At 39.4% G+C, this 20,316-nt stretch overlaps 1 protein-coding gene across 50 annotated transcripts in view; it reads right to left on the minus strand.

The window, feature by feature from the left end:
- Positions 1 to 20,316, minus strand: part of ZBTB20 (zinc finger and BTB domain containing 20) — an 863,472-nt gene that overhangs the window by 322,805 nt on the left and 520,351 nt on the right. For 20 of the 50 annotated variants that reach the window (XM_060417983.1, XM_060417962.1, XM_060418013.1 and 17 more), the window contains one exon: positions 1 to 20,316. This exon is cut by the window's right edge and continues 57,114 nt beyond it. The exons of the other annotated variants lie outside the window; for them this stretch is intronic. The gene's annotated coding sequence lies outside the window, so the exon portion shown is untranslated. 50 annotated transcript variants of the gene reach the window in all.

Below are 20,316 nucleotides of genomic sequence, written 5' to 3' on the forward strand. Positions count from 1 at the left end.
TCTTTCTGCTCGAGAGGCTGAGGTTCCTACATTTCCAGCTCATGCTGGACTGTACCGTAAGCAACAAGTGAAATGAGCTCAGTGATCTCATTCTAGTCCTTCGACTCCTGTCCACATCGCTAAGCGACTGCACAGCTTGGCACAGGCCAGGATGAGTCAGCAGTCTCTGGTCATGAGAGGCCAGGCCTGGAATAGCAGGGGTGGGGAGGGGGGGCGTTAGGTCAGGAGCAAAATGAAGCAGAAAGGCAGTTTAGATGGCAGGGCTCAGCTCTGCAATTCACAGAGATACTGCAGGTCAAAATGAAAGAGCCTCATCAGCTCTGGGGTGAAGATTGAAGGACTGTACAAAAAGGAGCAGCAAGGGAAAAACTTAGAACAGCTGCCTACCAAACATAGCAAGAACAAATTAGAGTACCGCAGACAGAAAAAGAGGGCATCAGGAGAGCCCTGGAGGAGAAAAGATGCTCATTAAGATCTCTGTAATACCTTTTTTTCCATGTGCTCCTAAACTTGATTTAAGAAAAAGTAGTTACCTATACACTATCCTGTGGTATTTTGGTATTGCTTCCCTTATTTGATAAGTAGCAAAACAAACAAATAAAAGAAAAGCACTACAGTAAAATCACAACAGGAAGCCTCATGTTCCATAAAATAATGTGATTATAAGTAAAAGCCTAATATCTCAAAGATGTGCATTTGGGTCAATGACGTCCTCGCAAAATCTGGTCACAAAATGGTTAAAGAGAAGCACTCAAGTTAAGCTTGGGTGGCAGTAGGGAAGAGCTAAGACAAAGGAGAGAAGTAAGTTCAGTGTTGAAACACAAAGGGAATATGAGATTGTGTCTATATTTCTGCTCCATGGGGTCAGCATGGACCTCCATCAGCAAGTGACACCTCTTGTCAACAGGACTTTCCAACGCCTTTTCCTGTGCAGTAGTACTGTTATATAGCAAGAGGAGAAGGAAAATAAAACAGCCCGAGGAGAAAAACAGGTTCAACATAAAAAATAAATCAATTAACAGACATTTTTTTGGAGGAGGCTGATAGCCTGAATGAGTCAATGGATAAAGAAAAGACTTAGTGTAGGAAACAAACTCAGAGGAAGCATTTCAAGATAAGGACACTGAAGTGGGGACAGAATGGTCAGCAAATAGTGGTGATGGCCCCCAAACAAGGGAGAAAGCAACTTGAAAAGTCAGATGAGGTATAGCAAGAATTGCAGGAAAAAGAACACCATCAACAGGGCTGGGAAACACTAGTAAAAGATTTCTTTCCAGAGCTTTAGACAGAGCTAATAAGGACCCACTATATATTCCTAACTATTATTGTCTAAAGATGAACAGTTGCGTAAGGCGTATAAAAAAATGTAGAATAATTTTTTAGTTTTCATTCCAAAGATCATTAAATCATCTTACCACCTCTTTGATAAATGCTTAACCTTAAGAAAATGAACTTTCTAGCCTCAGTTTTCTTTTCTTTGAAATGGAATATTATCACCTTGAATTATTATAAAGATGGAATCAATGTTTGCTGATCCTTTTCATGGTAGTATCTATCACAGGTTGGATACTCAATGAAATGTTAATTGTTTGTATCTTATTAACATGTCATCTTCATAAGTACTCAGTGAAAGAACCATTTCCAGTGTGGTTGCAATGGATTCAGAGGATCCAATAGGAAGACCTTAAATCTAGTAAATTCCTCAGAGAATGTTGCTTCAAAAATCTTGTTTCTATCTGGAGATTTGAAACGTTATATATGAACACAGAAGATGTTAAAAACCTATTATGTTAAAATCTCAATTTGGGGTATCTATATTGTCCACGCAGCTTGGAACTTAATAACACTAAGTAACTAGAAGCCTGAAAGAGAAAAGAGGGCTTTTCAGAAGCATCTCCAAAAGCAACAGGATAAAAGTGCTATTGGCCTTGACTGCATGATGAGGGTTTTTCACCAAAGGGGAAAACTTAGTCCAGTTGATCATCCCAGCCTAATTGATTAATTGTGGGCCTGACCATCTGGCTGATGAATGCTGACACCCAGCAGTGATTACTGTGTAACACAAATCCGGGTGTGCTCTGCCTGCTGCCTCCCACAACAATGGCAACACTGAACTTCAGGTTAGCTTATTCAGGCCTCCTGGCTCAGTCTCTTCATGGAACAGTGGTTGTGGCAGGGAATATTTTACTAGACCTGGTCAAGCATTATCTTCTCTTATTTCAGTTACCCACTCCTTTCCAACTCCACGCCTACCTGCTCCTAAGCCCTCTTCTTGTATAAAATCACTTCCCATGCGATGCATTCCATCTGTAGTTTTCATCATACTGTCTGACTCTCTCATTTCCGGTTGCTCTATTCTGAAACATATTCAACTCGTCTGAAAGGCCCATACTGCTATTTCACAGGGTATCCTACGGAAACATTTTTATTGTCTCTCCTTTGTTACTGGTTTATTTCAAAGTATCCTGTGCTTCCAAATAAAATTATTTCACCTAACTCATGAGCCTTATTATAAGGCCCACATATGGCTTAAGCTTTCCAGGAGGTTAACAGAATACAAAGGTTAATAGAATATAATTCGTGCATCTTAAATCTACATCTGATCCTTAGTTAGGGTGTCCCTGGGAGAAGATTCTCCCTACAAGGACTGTGAAGCACATTTACGTGCTAGGAAAAAAGAGTCACGCCCATGTAAATAACAGGAATCAATGGCAATGCCACACACGAACTAATCAAGACAACTTGTACGTGGGAGAATTCTCAAAGTAAATCAAATCTGAATGTGTAAATATAAACCCTGGGGAATTACAACCAAATTATTTTATTATTTTTTTTGTAGAAAGGGATGGAGGAATAAAATGATATAAAATATCTTTAGAAAAGTTGGCCAAAGAATCACAGTGAAAGAGAATCATTCATTTCCCCTCTCTTTTTTCTCGGACTGATTTTCATCTCAGAATTCATTTTTCTTGCTTCTCACAGATGCTGAATTCTTCTATGTTCCAGGCTGGGTTAGTGTTAATTTTCAGTAGAGAATGGCAGTAGCATGCTGAACTACAGAGTTCCAGACTGGGAGTTGGGAAATGTTTTTGGCCTGACTGTCAGTAAACAGCTATGTGTCTAGGGCAAGTCAAGTCCCTTAACTCCCCATGTCTCAGTGTCTTCATTGAAAAATGATAGGGTTGGACTGCATGAACTCCATAGTCTCTGCCAACATGAAGATTCTATGGTTCTATAGCTCATTTCCTTTTTCTCTCTGGCACCAACTGCTCAGCAACTCTGCTTCTAGTCATTTCTCTGCTCTCAGTTACTGATGGAAAAACATCGCCTTCATTTACTACCCAGTATTTGGTATTTGTAACCTTTCTCTCTCTCTCTCTCTCTTTTTTTTTTTTTTGATGCTAGATATTTTGAGTCATAAACATGAACATATCCAGATAGATGCTTTAAATTTGAAAGCATTTAAGGAGAATAGCTTTCCCATGTAGAAACATTTAGTGCAGCTCGGCATGGAGGAAGCCAGGCATCCAAAAGTGGAGCAAAGGGGCCAATTCACAAATGAGAGGAAGCCTTTCATAATAAGAGTCTCTAGACTCTCCAATTTAGATAAAGCTACCAAATTCTAGCTACTTTTCCAATCGATCGCAGACACCCTCACAGACACTTAGAACTACAAATCTGAGGACCAGCACTGGCAGTGATGCAGTTCTTATTTCACCTCCACCATGTATTGCCAAGTAGGATTTAGGATGGCATAGTAATAAGAGCCAAGAGGACAATCTGTCATTTATTTTCCTCCAAACTTTTCAAAATTTCCCATTTGGGCTCTGTTTCCCAGTTTTAATTTGGTAACTGCCATTTTTCAGCATTTCTTTTAACAGGTTACTAATAATTTCTGATACAGGATCTCATATTTCATTTTGTGCTGCTAGAACTGCTGTTAATATTTCATCTGCCTTCAATTCAGCTCTGAATCAAGGCTGCTGGGGTTTTGATACACAGTTAACACTTTGGATCTGGGGATTTGATCATCAGTGTTCACCCAGCTTGTCCATATATTTTTAGGTAAGAGTAATAGATTGTCTCAGAAATATCTCAAAGTGTGCTATACATTTTAAGGATATGTTAGAGTATCTCTTTCCGGATCTTTGATGAAAACAACACAAGCAAGTCTTCTGTGTTTGCTCTCCCAGGTAGCTTGCTATTTATTTCAGTATTAGCCCTCTGATAGCAGAGGGCAATGGTTCGGAGTCAGGCTTCACAGTCAGATCTAAGCTCAAAACCTTGCCCTGAGTTGTACTACACAAAGCATGTTAGGTCAGTTCCTTAACCTTCGAGAACTTCTATTTGTAAAATAAGGATAATAACTGTGTGTGTGTGTTAGTCGCTCAGTCGTGTCCTGCTCTTTGTAACCCCATGGACTGTAATCTTCGAGGCTCCTCTGTCCGTGGAATTCTCCAGGCAAGAATACCGGAGTGGGTAGCCATTCCCTTCTTCAGGGGACCTTCCTGACCCAGGGACAGAACTCGCATCTCCTGTACTACAGGCAGATTCTTTACCCTCTGAGCCACCAGGGAAGCCCCATCTATCCCTGTTGCTATGAGTTCTCAAAAAACCATGGGAACCAGTATTTCCCTAGCATTACTAATCTAAATATTCACATTATAGTGTTATTATTTTGCAACATCTTTTCAAGGCCAACGAATTTCTTTTGAGTTCAGGCTTTTGTTGTCTGCCTTTCTACAGTTTACATTTTACAAAACTCTCAGTGAGATCAAGTAAAATATTTTAAAATCAGATCCTTAAAACCATATGTACAGTTAAAAATAGTACACAGCATCATATTCTTAAGTCACTTTTCAATCTAGCATCAAATTCTCAAAACTCTTTGTTCCTCTAACAGCGAGGCTGGGATAAGGCCCATCATACTAATGCTAATCCATTCCATAAAGAGATGATTTACTGCTACCTACTCCCAAACAATACAGATTATTTCAATCTTTTTTAGTCATAGAGCAGTCGTGGTCCATCAGGAAATAGAAACCACACAGTAATTTGAAGAGGAGAAGTTTAATGTAAAGAATTATTAACTGTAACAGGGGTTTGGAGTAATGAGGACTAATGATAAGACAACTGTAAATTATATAAGATGGGCTCAATAAAGGACAGAAATGGTATGGACCTAACAGAAGCAGAAGATATTAAGAAGAGGTGGCAAGAATACACAGAAGAACAATATAAAAAAGATCTTCATGACCCAGATAATCATGATGGTGTGATCACTCACTTAGAGCCAGACAACCTGGAATGTGAAGTCAAATGGGCCTTAGGAAGCATCACTAGGAACAAAGCTAGTGGAGGTGATGGAATTCCAGTTGAGCTAGTTCAAATCTTGAAAGATGATGCTGTGAAAGTGCTGTAGTCAATATGCCAGCAAATTTGGCAAACTCAGCAGTGGCTGCTGGACTGGAAAAGGTCAGTTTCATTCCAATCCCAAAAGAAAGGCAATGCCAAAGAATGCTCAAACTACTGCACAATTGCACTCATCTCACACACTAGTAAAGTAATGCTCAAAATTCTCCAAGCAAAGTTTTAGCAATATGTGAATGGTGAACTTCCAGATGTTCAAGCTGGTTTTAGAAAAGGTAGAGGAACCAGAGATCAAATTGCCAACATCCGCTGGGGATCATGGAAAAAGCAAGAGAGTTCCAGAAAAACATCATTTCTGCTTTATTGGCTATGCCAAAGCCTTTGACTGTGTGGATCACAAGAAACTGTGGAAAATTCTGAAAGAAATGGGAATACCAGACCACCTGACCTGCCTCTTGAGAAACCTGTAGGCAGGTCAGGAAGCAACAGTTAGAACTGGATGTGGAACAACAGACTGGTTCCAAATAGGAAAAGGAGTACATCAAGGCTGTATATTGTCACCCTGCTTATTTAACTTACATGCAGAGTACATCATGAGAAATGCTCGGCTGGAAGAAGCACAAGCTGGAATCAAGATTGCCAGGAGAAATATCAATAACCTCAGATATGCAGATAACACTATCCTTATGGCAGAAAGTAAAGAAGAACTAAAGAGCCTCTTGATGAAAGTGAAAGAGGAGAGTGAAAAAGTTGGCTTAAAGCTCAACATTCAGAAAACGAAGATTATGGCATCTGGTCCCATTACTTCATGGCAAATAGATGGGAAACAGTGGAAACAGTGTCAGACTTTATTTTTCTGGGCTTCAAAATCACTGCAGATGGTGATTGCAGCCATGAAATTAAAAGACGCTTACTCCTTGGAAGAAAAGTTATGACCAACATAGATCACATATTAAAAAGCAGAGACATTACTTTGTCAACAAAGATCTGTCTAGTCAAGGCTATGGTTTTTCCAGTAGTCATGTATGGATGTGAGAGTTGGATTATACAGAAAGCTGAGTGCAGAAGAATTGATGCTTTTGAACTGTGGAATTGGAAAAGACTCTTGAGAGTCCTTTAGACTGCAAGGAGATCCAAACAGTCCGTCCTAAAGGAAATCAGTCCTGGGTGTTCATTGGAAGGACTGATATTGAAGTTGAAACTCCAATATTTTAGCCACCTCATGCGAAGAGCTGACTCATTTGAAAAGACCCTAATACTGGGAAAGACTGAAGGCAGGAGGAGAAGGGGACGACAGAGGACAAGATGGTTAGATGGCATCACTGACTCAGTAGACATGAGTTTGAGTAAACTCCGGAAGTTGGTGATGGACAGGGAGGCCTGGCGTGCTGTGGTTCATGGGGTTGCAAAGAGTTGGACATGACTCAGCGACTGAGTTGAACTGAACTGAACTGAAATTATATAACAACAAGCAAATATAAAGAGGACCCATAACTTCTAAGGCTGATAGAGAGTGCTCGATCAAGAGTCCCTTACACCTCTGGACCAGGATCCAGTTTTTACTGGGCGAAGTGAAAGCGTTAGTCACTCAGTCGTATCTGACTCTTTGCAATCTCATGGACTATAGCCTGCCAGACTCCTCTGTCCATGGAGTTCTCCAGGCAAGAATACTGGAATGGATAACTATTCCCTTCTCCAGTGGATCTTCCTGACCCAGGGATCAAACCTGGGTGTCGTGCATTGGAGGCAGATTCTTTACTGACTGAACTACCAGGGGAGCCCATTGTTGGACAAGGCCCAGCCAATGAATGAACGGCAGAGAAACTGCTGGAGAAGTGTGTCAGAAAAACTGGCTGGAAATCTATGTTCTAGGGTGTCCAGGAAACTGTTCACAGGGAGGCTGTTTCATCGGAGGCACACTACCGTGTAAACCACCACCCTATGTGTGCATGTGTGTGTGTGCATGTGTGGTGGGTAATGGAGGTAGCTGCTGGACATTGGAGAAACTACCTGAACTTCAGCTGCTGGGCAACAGGGCAGAAGTGTGTGCTGCAGGAGCCAGGCCCTAGAGAACCTTGCACGGTACAGGAGCCTGCCAAAAATGTACAGGCAACCTGGAAGGAAATCCTCTTTCTCCTGTAACATCTCTCTGAATCCTCACTGGCAAAGCACACACACACACATATAGGAAAGGGAAATAGTTAAAGGAGCCAGATAAATTTTTGTTGAGCAGGCAAGGAAGGGTGAGTTATGGATAACAGACAGAATTATTAGATGATACACTTTATGAAATAACTCACTTTGGAGATAACAATCCAGTGTTCTCTTACTATACTACTAACTAGAGTTGTTTATCTTTGCTAATACACTGACTCTGCATAATTAAAAACATATTGTCAGAATTAAGGACAATAATATTCCATTGAATAAGACTGGCACTACTAAGTAATTGCATAATGACCTCCCCCCACCCAAATGCTGCCCATGAGTGCTCGGTCCCAGTCCCTCAGTCATGGGGGCTGCTTGTGACCCTGAGGACTGTAGCCCACCAGGCTCCTCTGTCCATGGGATTTCCTCAGCAAGAAGACTGGAGTGGACTGTCATGCCCTCCTCCAGGGGATCTGCCTGACTCAGGGATTGAATTCACATCTCCTTGTGTCTCTTGGACTGCAGGAAGATTCTTAACTGCTAAACCACTGGGTAGGCCCCAAATGCTGCCCACATATGTTTCAATTGGTTACAGTTAACAGATTAGGAAAAATGTAAAGAAATACTAAACTATTGACCTAGATTTATGCATTGGTGATCCCAGTCCAGAATTTCAACTAAGTGGGTAAATCAAGAGAGTCATTATGAACAATCCACAGCTTCAAGAGTGGCAAAAATGAGCTCAATTATTCTCTCTCCTTTCTCTCTCCTTTTCTTTTGATTGACTCTAGAACCCATATTTGCTGTTCTATGATTCATTCTGGGGGAGGCTGTTAACTATGGGTTGCTGTATTTTAGAAAAATGTATCATATATTTAGTAGGAAATTTTCCCTATGAGTCTTGTCCTATATTGTTCTACCTTCAATATTATATAGAAAAGCTTAAGTAAATGACCAATGGGAAGCATTCCTTAAGGTATACAGTGATCACTGAGAGAACTGATTTTACACATGGATGGGGAGGTATACTAAAATATCTCAACTGTTTTCACCTAATTCTTTTCTTCCTTTTAGAAGAGGACAGAACTGTTTATTCTATACCTAGAGAATAACACACAAACCCTTGACATTAGAAAGGGTTGTGTGGTGGTAAGAGGCTGAGAGCACACAAAGCAACTGGGTGTGGAGCGAGTGCCATGGAGAGGAGACTGGCTCAAGACTAAGGCCACAAAGCACCTGTCTTACCCATTTGTCTGTTTATTTACTGATGCCTGGTCATAGCAGTACTATCTGCTCTCACTATTATGGGAAGGATCCACTGGCTTCCTTCAGTCGTGTTTTCTGAAAACCAGTGGGATTATCAAGCAAAGCCAGCCCTATTGGGCTGTCTCACAATCATACTGTAGGCATTGCTTTAGGATTTTAGACAAGTGATTGTCTTTAGGATTTTTTTGTTTGTTTGTTTGTGTTGTGTGTGAGGATAAACCTAAGGACCTTACAAACATTTGATCCCCATCTCCCCAGCAAACAGACATGCACACCTCTCCCCTGCAACTGTTGAGTCCAAAAGGAAATGATGACAAAGGAGAATCATAAGTCCACGTGAATCAGGCAGGCAAGTCCATTTTATTTCAGTGTGCCCTTCTGTTCAGTTGGCTGTTCTGCTCTGACCCACTATATTTACCCTGTCGGCTGCTCTTACTAGCAACATGCCTTTTTAATCAGCCTTCCTGGGGTCTGCATTTGATTACAGCATTTGTGTTCTATTTTGATTCTTTTGTACTGTGCCCTGTGGTGTTAGCTTGAAAGGTGTTATTTATAAAATGAAATTCTATTGTATTGCCACTTGGATTCAAAGAGGACATATAATATTAATGCAGAATGTATTTAATAATATCTTGAATCTATTAAATCAATTTCTTCATGAGAACACAAAATAGGAGGGATGCAAGTGGGTTGGTAACCCAGGTAATAAGTCTTAAGAATTACCTGACTCTCCTTCACAGGCATTCATAAAAGCTGGCATGAGAATCTTTCTCTTAACGTCACGGTTTCCGAAAGGAGGAGACTACCTTTCCTCAGCCAGACCAGTGAAGTGTGCACCTGTTTAAACATTCAATCGTGAAGACCAAACATTTTCCTAGGCCTTGGATGCAAATTTTTGACTAAGGAAACCATGAGATGAAACACGGATATGACTTTTTTACTACCTAGGAAGATTTAGGTAAAGAAGGAAATATAATCAACTGTTTCCAAGGAGCTGCTTGCAGAATTTGTAAAAAAGAAGAAAATTCATTATGTTCTTCACTTCCCTCAAAAGCAGGTTAGGAAAATTCTAGTAATACTAAGGACTGAGACAGAGTTTCCAGGGTGGCATGTTTAGAGTGACACAGGTTTCTTTATGGCTGCTGGGCCTACAGATAAATGCTTATGGATCAGATTGACTGAGTCCTCAACTCTTCTTCACTTCTAATTTTAATGCAAACTGAAGACTGGAACATTCTATCACTATATCACAGCTTGCATGTCACATCTGTTGTTGTATACATTCCACTCTCCCACTATACCCCCTTTTTTTTTTCCTGGTGATACATCTGAAGTCATCAGTGACTAAGCTGCTGTTTAGATAAAGAATAAGGAAGGATCAGGTGTGGAAGACAGGTTAGCAATCAGGCTCTGCAGAATCTGCTAAAAGAAACTGTCACTCACAAGGGAAGCTGGTTATGCAGTCCTAGGGTGAGGGTTCCTAGATTTTTTGCCTGCTCACTTGCTCATTGTATATCTCCAGGAAATCTAGGGTCCATTTTTCTAATCACTAAAATATGGATAACTATATTTACTGCTTTCTATTTTCACTGGACTTCTTTAGGGATGGATGTGATAATGGTCTGGAAGGCTCCAAATTCTCTGCAACGAGGGTAGGATACAATTGCACAACATAATTAAAATAATAGTTCAGACCCCTTTTTAATTTCTCCAAAATCAGATATGAGAAACATTAACAAATGAATGAATTTCCTCCCCTTTGGTAATAAATTATATGCTTTCATTCATAAGTGACATCCCAAACACGAGGAGCTCGGACATGTTGAGAAATATACACCTCAATCTTGAATGAAGCCAATTGCAAACTCTTTGCATGAAACAATCATGTTATTTATCTCTGTATCCATCGGGGCTCTACCATGTTGATTTGTATTATATAAGTACTTCATTAATGTTTGTTGAATTGAATTGGAAAATGAAATCATACAATTTCAGAGCTGAAAATAGCTAGAGATCATGTAAGTCCAGTTGCCTCATTTTGATGAGAAAACTGATGCTCAGATAAACTGAGTGACTTATTCAAGTGCAATATTAATTATGTGAAGTCTTAGGAATAGTTAAAGATCTGTCACTGGAAATATATAACTCAATCAATTAAAACAATTTTTTTTTGTCAAAATAAAAAGTACTCTTCAGCTTAAATAGCCTGAAATATTCTAATCTAGGGCTTCCCAGCTGGTGCTAGCACCCACCTGCCAATGCACGAAATGTTAGGAGACCTGGATTTGATCCTTGGGTCAGGAAGATCCCCTAGAGGAAGGCATGGCAACCCACTCCAGCATTCTTGTCTGGAGAATCCCATGGACAGAGGAGCGTGGTGGGCTACAGTCCATGGGGTTGCAAAGAGTCTGACACGACTGAAGTGACTAGTGACTTAGCACACACACACATTCTAATCTAAACCAAGGAGGCTGAAGCCTAAAGCAATAAGTAAACTTCGCCAAATGACCATAGACCATAAGCATGTTAGAAATGCCATTACTAAGTTGGCACATTTTAATACTATGCCTAACCCCACTCCACTGGCATATTTTTTTGTGTGTAAAGTTAAGGTCTTGAAAACAAAAAGGAGTTGCAAATCATTGAAATTATGTGGGATTTATGGATGCGCAATTCAAAAATTAAATTACTTTCATTTATTATTTCAGTTTACTACTTAGCAATATTGTAGATGGTAAGCCAAATTTAAATTCTAGGGTTCAGGAAACAAAGTAGGACAAGACAGTTTATCCTTGGTTAAATAGAAAGTGAGCAAGACTATGAGAAAGATAATTTCCCTTTAGTGGAAGTTACTCATTTGGTATTTGCAGAAACAAGTCTGTCTGACTCTTGACTGAGTTGTCTGGTTGAATTTGTCCCATAACAATAAAGGCAGTCAAATTATCCTTTTGACCAACTTAATTTTTGTGAACAGTATTAAATTTCTTTTTCTTCACTTAAAACAATCAAGAGATTTAAATTCTTGGTTAGAATATAAACAATTTGGAGTCAGGTATTTTAACGATCTCCTAAAAACTGCAGCGGAGAGACTGGCATAGAATAGAAACTGGACGAAAGTAAAACGTCGATTATTATAAAGCAGGAATCTAGGAATCTCCCATGAACCACTTCACATTTTTCCAGAGCTCCTTTCACAGTAGAAATCTCTGAAGGTTACAGAGAACAGAACTTGAAGAAAAGGGGGACAAGTGACAGCAACAGACTCGATGCTTTCAATACCTGGAGGGCCTGCTGGAGGCTAACATTTGTATATTACCCAAACTTTACTCTGGAAACATAATCGGGTTTTTACAGATAAAGTTCAAATTACTAACATGATATTTCAGCCTCCATTTCTTGCTCTACCTTCCTTAGATGTCCCAGGTTCCAGTACTACCCAGCAAGTATTCCAGAGTGTAGCCACACTATAGTAGTATTCCCCTTTTCTTGGCATTGCCAAGGGAGTCTTAAATTTTAATTTTCTATTCTATTATCTCCATGATTTATTAAATCATGTCTGGACTTCTGGGTTGGAATATTATGCATTCATTTACTATGATTCAATAAGCATCTATTACGTGTGAGACACTAGGAAAATAAATAGGAATAAGCCTTACTTCCTGCCTTCAAAGAATTAAGGAATTCACAATGCAGTGTCTACTTCCTATAAACAGCATATGTTCCTTTCTTAAAGCTTTTGTTCTTCTCTTAGTTGGAGTGTCCTAGTGTCGTTCTTTTATCAATCTAGTTGCTTTAACTACCTCGTAGCCTAGGTTATGTTCTATCATATCTATAAACTGTTTCCCAGTTTTTGTGGTCCACATTAATTCTCTTTTTTCTTCTTTTTCAGACTGGTACAGGTGGAATAGACACTACTGCCTACTCAGTATCCATTCCCCAATTTCTTCCTACCTACAGACTCCTATTTTGTTCAGAGTGGCAGTGTGCTCAGTCCTGAATGATGAGTTATGATATTTCTAAGCCAATTATGACAAATCTGTTCCCTGATTTCCTTGCCTCCCTAGCAACCAAGGGGGGCCTTGGGACCCAGTTCTAGTCAATAAGATCTATGTGGCAATCTGCTTGAGAAGCTGGTTTCTGAGAAAGTTTTTTCTCTTCTGATTGAGGTAAAAAGCAATCCTTCTGCTCACCTCTTCTTCCTTTGAATATGGACATTACACTTCTAGCTGCAGCAGCTGTTTTCTGACCATAAAGCAACAAACATGAAATAAGAAATAAAAAAAAAAGCAAAGAGAAACACAGAGATATTGGCCCTTACTTTATCACATACCAGCAGCTCTTTACCTCTGGACTTGTTATGTGAGAAGCACAAACCCCTATTGGTTTAAGATACTCAGGTCAGAATTTTTGCTACAGAACACATTTCTAGCCAAGAAATAACTTTCATAAGTTGAATTATCCAAACTGTTCTTCCTAACTAGATGGTAATCATCAGTCACATTCTTGGTATGTAATAAATATTCATTGGCTTCATATCTTGATGATATATACTAGACATTCAATAAATGTAATGAAATGCTCACTCTGAAAGCAAAGGGGAAATCTGTACTGAGAAAGGAGGATTAAACCAGGTCAAAACAGAAAAAACTGAGTCTAAAATAAGAAGTTCTATGTCGAGAATTTGTTACAACCTAGTTCAGTTAGTAATAAAATAAAAACAAACTTGTAAAAGTTTTCTAAAAATAGTAGAAATATATTTTAAGTAAGAAAGAAGACATTAGACTAAGTCCCAAAGGCATGGGTATTTTAAAGAAGAGATGATACAAATAAGATTTCTATTAAATACAGAGAAGACAATGCAATGCAGTTCTGATTCTGTTAAAACTAAGCGAGGAGCCGGCACTCGTTAAATAGCACGACATTTTCTCTGTCCCTCAGGTAGCACGGTTGCAACTCATGCAAATGCTCCAGACTCCTTAGCATGCTAACTGGTTTCCAAAATCTTTCACCTGACGTTTGAACCCATGAATGAGGAAACTTTTAGAGCATTTGCTTTGGGAGAAAAGGCTACATAAGTTAGGACAGAAACTATTTTCAAGTATTCCAAGTATTCCAAATAATGGGGAACTGTTGAGAGAAATAAGTAGCTTTGGGTCGTTTTAGGTTAGTGACCTTAAATATAAGGTGTGATTTAATCAGAAGCCAGAGTAATCATGGCAGGAGGTGGGGAAAAAGACTCAGAGCTGCCTGGAGTTTGGGAGGACTTTGGTGGCAGTTTTCAGTTCAAGCTAAAACTGAGCTAAAACTGCAGGATTCTGTCAGAAGCTCCACAAACAAAGGACTGCATTATGTAACACATCTTGTATTCCTTTGTGAACTAGTCCACAACAAAGTTTCATTAGTTCCCAACCCGCAAGACATTTTACCACTTCCAGGCTGCAACTTTTTGTCCAAAAGGGAAACTTTCTACCTCAAATTAAAAGTTTAAATTGTAAGAAAACTGACATTTTCCCATGAACTTATTCAAGTCAAGCTGAACTTCATACAGACCAGGAAAATACTTCTTAAGCAAGGTATTGTTTTGCTTAGTTGCTCAGTCGTGTCCAACTCTCTGGGACCCCATGGACTGTAGCCTGCCAGGCTCCTGTCCATGGAGATTCTCCAGGCAAGAATATTGGAGTGGGTTGCCATGCCCTCCTCCAGGGGATCTTCCCAATATGGGGATCGAACCCAGGTCTCTCACATTGCAGATGGATTCTTTACCGTCTGAGCCACCAGGGAAGCCCTGGTAGACCAATGTAATTTCATTTGAAGAATTTCCAAATAACTCAAGCAACAGTTAGAAACAGTTATCAAATTCTCTCATTTTCTGATAATGTTATTCTGTTAAGCACACCAATTCTCTGAGGGTCACTGTTCAGTATAGCAATTTATTGGCAAAATGGGAAGACAGCATGTTGCATGCGTGCTATATAGCAATACATTCCCTAAATAGTATATTTTCTTCAAAATAAAATTCATTTTTGTGCCAGTCATGAGGATATTTTAAGATTAAATACAGTCCTACATTATCAAATTTAATTTTTGTATATAAAAATCCTTTGCTTAGCAGTTTAATTACTTTATCAATTACTAATGTAGTAGTATATAAAGGAGATCAAAGCAAGCAAAGGAGAAGAGAGTGACAGTGGATGAGATGGTTAGACAGCATCGTTGACTCAATGGACATGAATTTGAGCAAACTCCAGGAAATAGTAGAGGACAGAGGAGCCTGGCATGGTCCATGGGGTGGCAAAGAGTCAGACATGACTTAGAGACTGAAAAATGTAGTATTATATAATATTATTTTGATCAACTGTAAAAATTTATCTATTGGATAGACTTTTCCCTCTTGACATTCCAAATGTTTGCTTAGTGCCTGTTAGTTAGACCCCTCTGAAAGTGACTAAGTTTTACTGGGGAATACTTCATGAGAACTGGGATTCAGGGCAACTTACTGGTAAGGTATATGTATCTAGATTTTCATTCTTCTGGGCTTTGTTCATCCAAAATGCATCACTCTGGAACCAAGAATTATGTCCTATAAGTTGAGTAATCATATCTCTCCATTTACTTAGGATAGTTTCAGTGGAACAGTGACCACGTTCACTCTCAAAAGTGCCCTCATTTGGATGATAAATTATGGGGTTATCCTACACATAAGCTTTAAAAAAATTACTTATAACATCATTTATAGTCATAATGATTATCTTTAGGGCAAATTAAAATAGTCACTATTGGTCCACTTCTGTAAAGTGAAAGAGATAAACTATTAAAAGAAAACTTGATTATTTTAATCCTAATGCTTCAACCAGAGAGATTTTATGATATGCAAGTTTAAGATAAGAATAATTTTGGAAAGTCATATTTTTATGGATTATTTACCATAACTAATTTTAGGCAGTATTGGGGTAGCTTAGCCCTTCATGCAAGAAGGTATATCTGCCACTAAAATTTGCTCTAATGAAAAAAGCACAGGATCTGAAAACAATTCTTTAACTCTAGGATTTGAATCCTAATTTAACTATTTGCTCAGTTGTCAAATTCAAATGATCTCTGTGAGCATCATCGTTATTAATCCCTTCTAAGCCACCTTTAAGGGCATTTTAAAAATCGGAAGTGAAACAGCTATATAGTCTATAAAAACCTGAAATGATTTCAAAGTAGTTGTTCTTCTTTTTATAGTAAAGACAGTTTTTGGATGGAGTTCAGAAAAATTGTCCACAACAACGAAGACTGAGTCACGTGTGGGAACAGGAGTCTGTCTCTAGGATTATGGCTTCCTCACATTTCGGGGTAATACCTGTGTGTGAACTTTGATGGCCTGCAGAGATCTAAGGGGGAAAGATGACGGACCCTGTGCACAGAGGCCAGAGAATGAAAGTCTGAAATTTCAAGTGTACAACTCTGATCAAAAGTTCTGTTAGTGGTTTCATGAGTTTCTGATACATATAAGTGAAAGTGAAAGTTGCTTAGTAGTGTCCAACTCTTTGCTACCCCATGGACTATACAGTTCTCCAGGCCTGAATACTGGAGTGGATAGCCTTTCCCTTTTCCAGGGGATCTTCCCAACCCAGGGACTGAATCCAGGACTCCTGCATTGCAGGCGGATTCTTTATCAGCTGAGCCACAAGAGAAGTCACCTGATAAGATAATCTTCAAAATGGGCGCTAGGGGAGCTAGAGAAGGAATTAGTTTGTGGAGCAGAGCAATTTTCTCTTTGCTCATCACATTTTAAAGAGATTTCTGGATCCCTACTGTTATGTTCCTCTTTCTTCTTGTGGTTGAATCCCCTCTTTCTTCTCTAAAATATTAAATTCTTCGGCCCAGAAAAAATTCTAAGTGTTCAAACTTAATTCTCTTGATCTATCTCACATTAAAATTATATGGAAAGTTTTTTTTTTTTTAGTTTTTCCTCTATATTTATGTAATTAAATGATTTTATTTTGAAAAGGTCTCGATGATGCTGTGAAAGTGCTGCACTCAATATGCCAGCAAATTTGGAAAACTCAGCAGTGGCCACAGGATTGGAAAAGGTCAGTTTTCATTCCAATCCCAAAGAAAAGCAATGCCAAAGAATCCTCAAACTACTGCACAATTGTACTCATCTCACATGCTAGTAAAGTAATGCTCAAAATTCTCCAAGACAGGCTTCAGGAATATGTGAACCGTGAACTTCCAGATGTTCAAGCTGGTTTTAGAAAAGGCAGAGGAACCAGAGATCAAACTGCCAACATCCGCTGGATCATGGAAAAAGCAAGAGAGTTCCAGAAAAACATCTATTTCTGCTTTATTGACTATGCCAAAGCCTTTGACTGTGTGGACCACAATAAACTGTGGAAAACTCTGAAAGAGATGGGAATACCAGACCACCTGACCTGCCTCTTGAGAAACCTGTAGGCAGGTCAGGAAGCAACAGTTAGAACTGGACATGGAACAACAGACTGGTTCGAAATAGGAAAAGGAGTATGTCAAGGCTGTATATTGTCACCCTACTTATTTAATTTATATGCAGAGTACATCATGAGAAATGCTGGGCTGGAAGAAGCACAAGCTGGAATCAAGATTGCTGGAAGAAATATCAATAACCTCAGATATGCAGATGACACCACCCTTATAGCAGAAAGTGAAGAGGAACTAAAAAGCCTCTTGATGAAAGTGAAAGAGGAGAGTGAAAAAGTTGGCTTAAAGCTCAACATTCAGAAAACGAAGATCATGGCATCTGCTCCCATCCATCACTTCATGGGAAATAGATGGGGAAACAATGGAAACAGTGTCAGACTTTATTTTTTGGGCTCCAAAATCACTGCAGATGGTGATTGCAGCCATGAAATTGAAAGACGCTTACTCCTTGGAAGAAAAGTTATGACCAACCTAGATAGCATATTCAAAAGCAGAGACTTTACTTTGCCAACAAAGATCCATCTAGTAAAGGCTATGGTTTTTCCTGTGGTCATGTATGGATGTGAGAGTTGGACTGTGAAGAAAGCTGAGCACTGAAGAATTGATGCTTTTGAACTGTGGTGTTGGAGAAGACTCTCGAGAGTCCCTTGGACTGCAAGGAGATCCAACCAGGGATCAGCCCTGGGATTTCTTTGGAAGGAATGATGCTAAAGCTGAAACTCCAGTACTTTGGCCACCTCATTGGAAGAGTTGACTCATTGGAAAAGACTCTGATGCTGGGAGGGATTGGGGACAGGAGGAGAAGGGGACAACAGAGGATGAGATGGCTGGATGGCATCACTGGCTCGATGGACGCGAGTCTGAGTGAACTCTGGGAATTGGTGATGGACAGGGAGGCCTGGTGTGCTGTGATTCATGGGGTTGCAAAGTGTTGGACACGACTGAGCTACTGAACTGAACTGATCTGAACCTTTCCCCCAATTAAAAACTAACCATTTATTTCTTTTAGTAATTATAGGAAAGTTCTTATAAATTCTTCTTTATTTAAATAATTAGATAGATAAATACACCTAATGAGAGTTAATCTTTTAATGTATGGCATTTTTCCCTGTTTAAATGGACTACTGTGAAATTTAGGGCTCTAGTACCTAATTGGAGGCCCAAGAACCTTCACGTTTATATAAAGTTCTATCAAGCAACTCTCTAATAATTCTGTTTTAAATAGGTACTATTTGCAAAGGTTACTGGTAGGATAAATAGAGGTGTGAATAGCGAGAGCTTGCAGATAGAAGAGGAATGTCAAGGCTGTACTTGATACCCCTGAGCTGACAAAGAGCTCTGGAAATGTTCCCATCCCTTAGAGAAAAAAATCTCTCTTACACATTCCATCTATTAGAAGTTCATTTGTGTTTAACAAATTCCTCTTTTAAAATGCAAATCTTCCTTGTGAACCGGTAAACCTCATTCACACCTTACTGTTAGTTACTTTTATGTCCTAGAATCTGATCAACACTTAACTGATATTGGCAATCTGGGAATGAACAAATAGCTCAGGGTGGGAAAAGGGAAATTTGGGTAGAGTGGGGCTGGAGGTGGTAGGGTAAGGCTTTCATTTGTGGGCAATAGTGAAGTGAAAGTCACTCAGTTATGTCCGACTCTTTGAGACCCCTTGGATTATAGAGCCCATGGAATTCTCCAGGTCAGAATACTGGAGCAGGTAGCGTTTCCCTTCTCCAGGGGATCTTAACAACCCAGGGGTAGAACCAAGGTCTCCCACATTGCAGGCTGGTTCTTTACCAGCTGAGCCACAAGGAAGCCCACAAACATTGGAGTGGGTAGCCTTTCCCTTCTCCAGGGGATCTTTCCAACCCAGGAATCAGACTGGGGTCTCCTGTATGGCAGACAGATTTCTTACCTGCTGGGCTACCAGGGAAGTCCTTGTAGGCAAGAGGGCATACTGATATTTTGCAGTTTTATCCAGGGGAGTGGCAGTAGCCTGACGTACTACAAAACAAGTGCTTTTCTTGATCGCCAGCGCCTGACTGAGATCAGAACAAGTCTGGAAGCCTGAAAATTTTCAGGTTTGAAATATTTGGCCATAGCAAGTTAACTGAATTTACTCTTTCTTGAAAACCTTTCTAGCTAATTCTCACTATTTCCTCAACAGCAACCTGGGATTCTAAGACCCATGGTTCAGCCTCCCAGATTCAAAGCACAACTGAATTCCACCCCACCCCCACAAAAAGAATTTGAATGCAGGCCAGCCCTTTTTCATTGTCTCCCTGGTCATTCACAGTTTTGGAGATTATGGTTAGTATGTAATCCCAGAAAATACTGAAAGCAGTTTCAGAGGAATATAAGATGATATTTATATATCTGTTTTAGTAAGTGCCATTCAATCTGATATCAAAAGGTGGCAAAATTTGAATTAGACTTCAGTTGAATTAAACTGCAAGTCCTAGTTAGACAGAAATTCAAGGAAAAATATTTTATGACATCTTAAACCATTATTAATCACCTCTCCTTTTATATGAAAAATAAATAGGCTAAAAATCTTCATTGTTAAGAAAGGGGGTCATCTTTCCCGCCAAAATGGCTAATTTTAGTTTTTATGTGGTTGGATACATTTGTAAACTATTACATGAAAACATATGGTTGGAACATGCTTATTCCTTCATGAGTATTCTTTAGAGGCTGCAAAATTTTCCTTAGTTGTTCCATGTGCTAGTTTGTTGTGCTGATGGCTTCTTGTTCTAAATAATTTTCTTCCTTTTCCATACTTCATGAAATAAATTCTAATAAGGAAAAAAAAAGAATCCCTTTAAGGAAAATCTCTTTCTTGTAGATGTACGCTGGGAACTGACATAGGTCACAGAGGGACAGCAAACATTACGTCACACATTCTTCAAGTAATTGATCTCTTTGAGGTTTATTCACCTGGATGTATTTTGACGGGTAGTGAAGCAATAGTGGGAAAGGGATCACTGGTGTAGCTAATTTTCAGTTACCTGTAAAGTGCTAAACACGTTTTGTTGTTTTTTTTTTTTTTTAATTTCTTACTATCTACCCACTTTTTTGATCCATAAGATC

The sequence above is a fragment of the Ovis aries genome, chromosome 1, assembly GCF_016772045.2.
Source record: "Ovis aries strain OAR_USU_Benz2616 breed Rambouillet chromosome 1, ARS-UI_Ramb_v3.0, whole genome shotgun sequence".
NCBI lineage: Eukaryota > Metazoa > Chordata > Mammalia > Artiodactyla > Bovidae > Ovis > Ovis aries.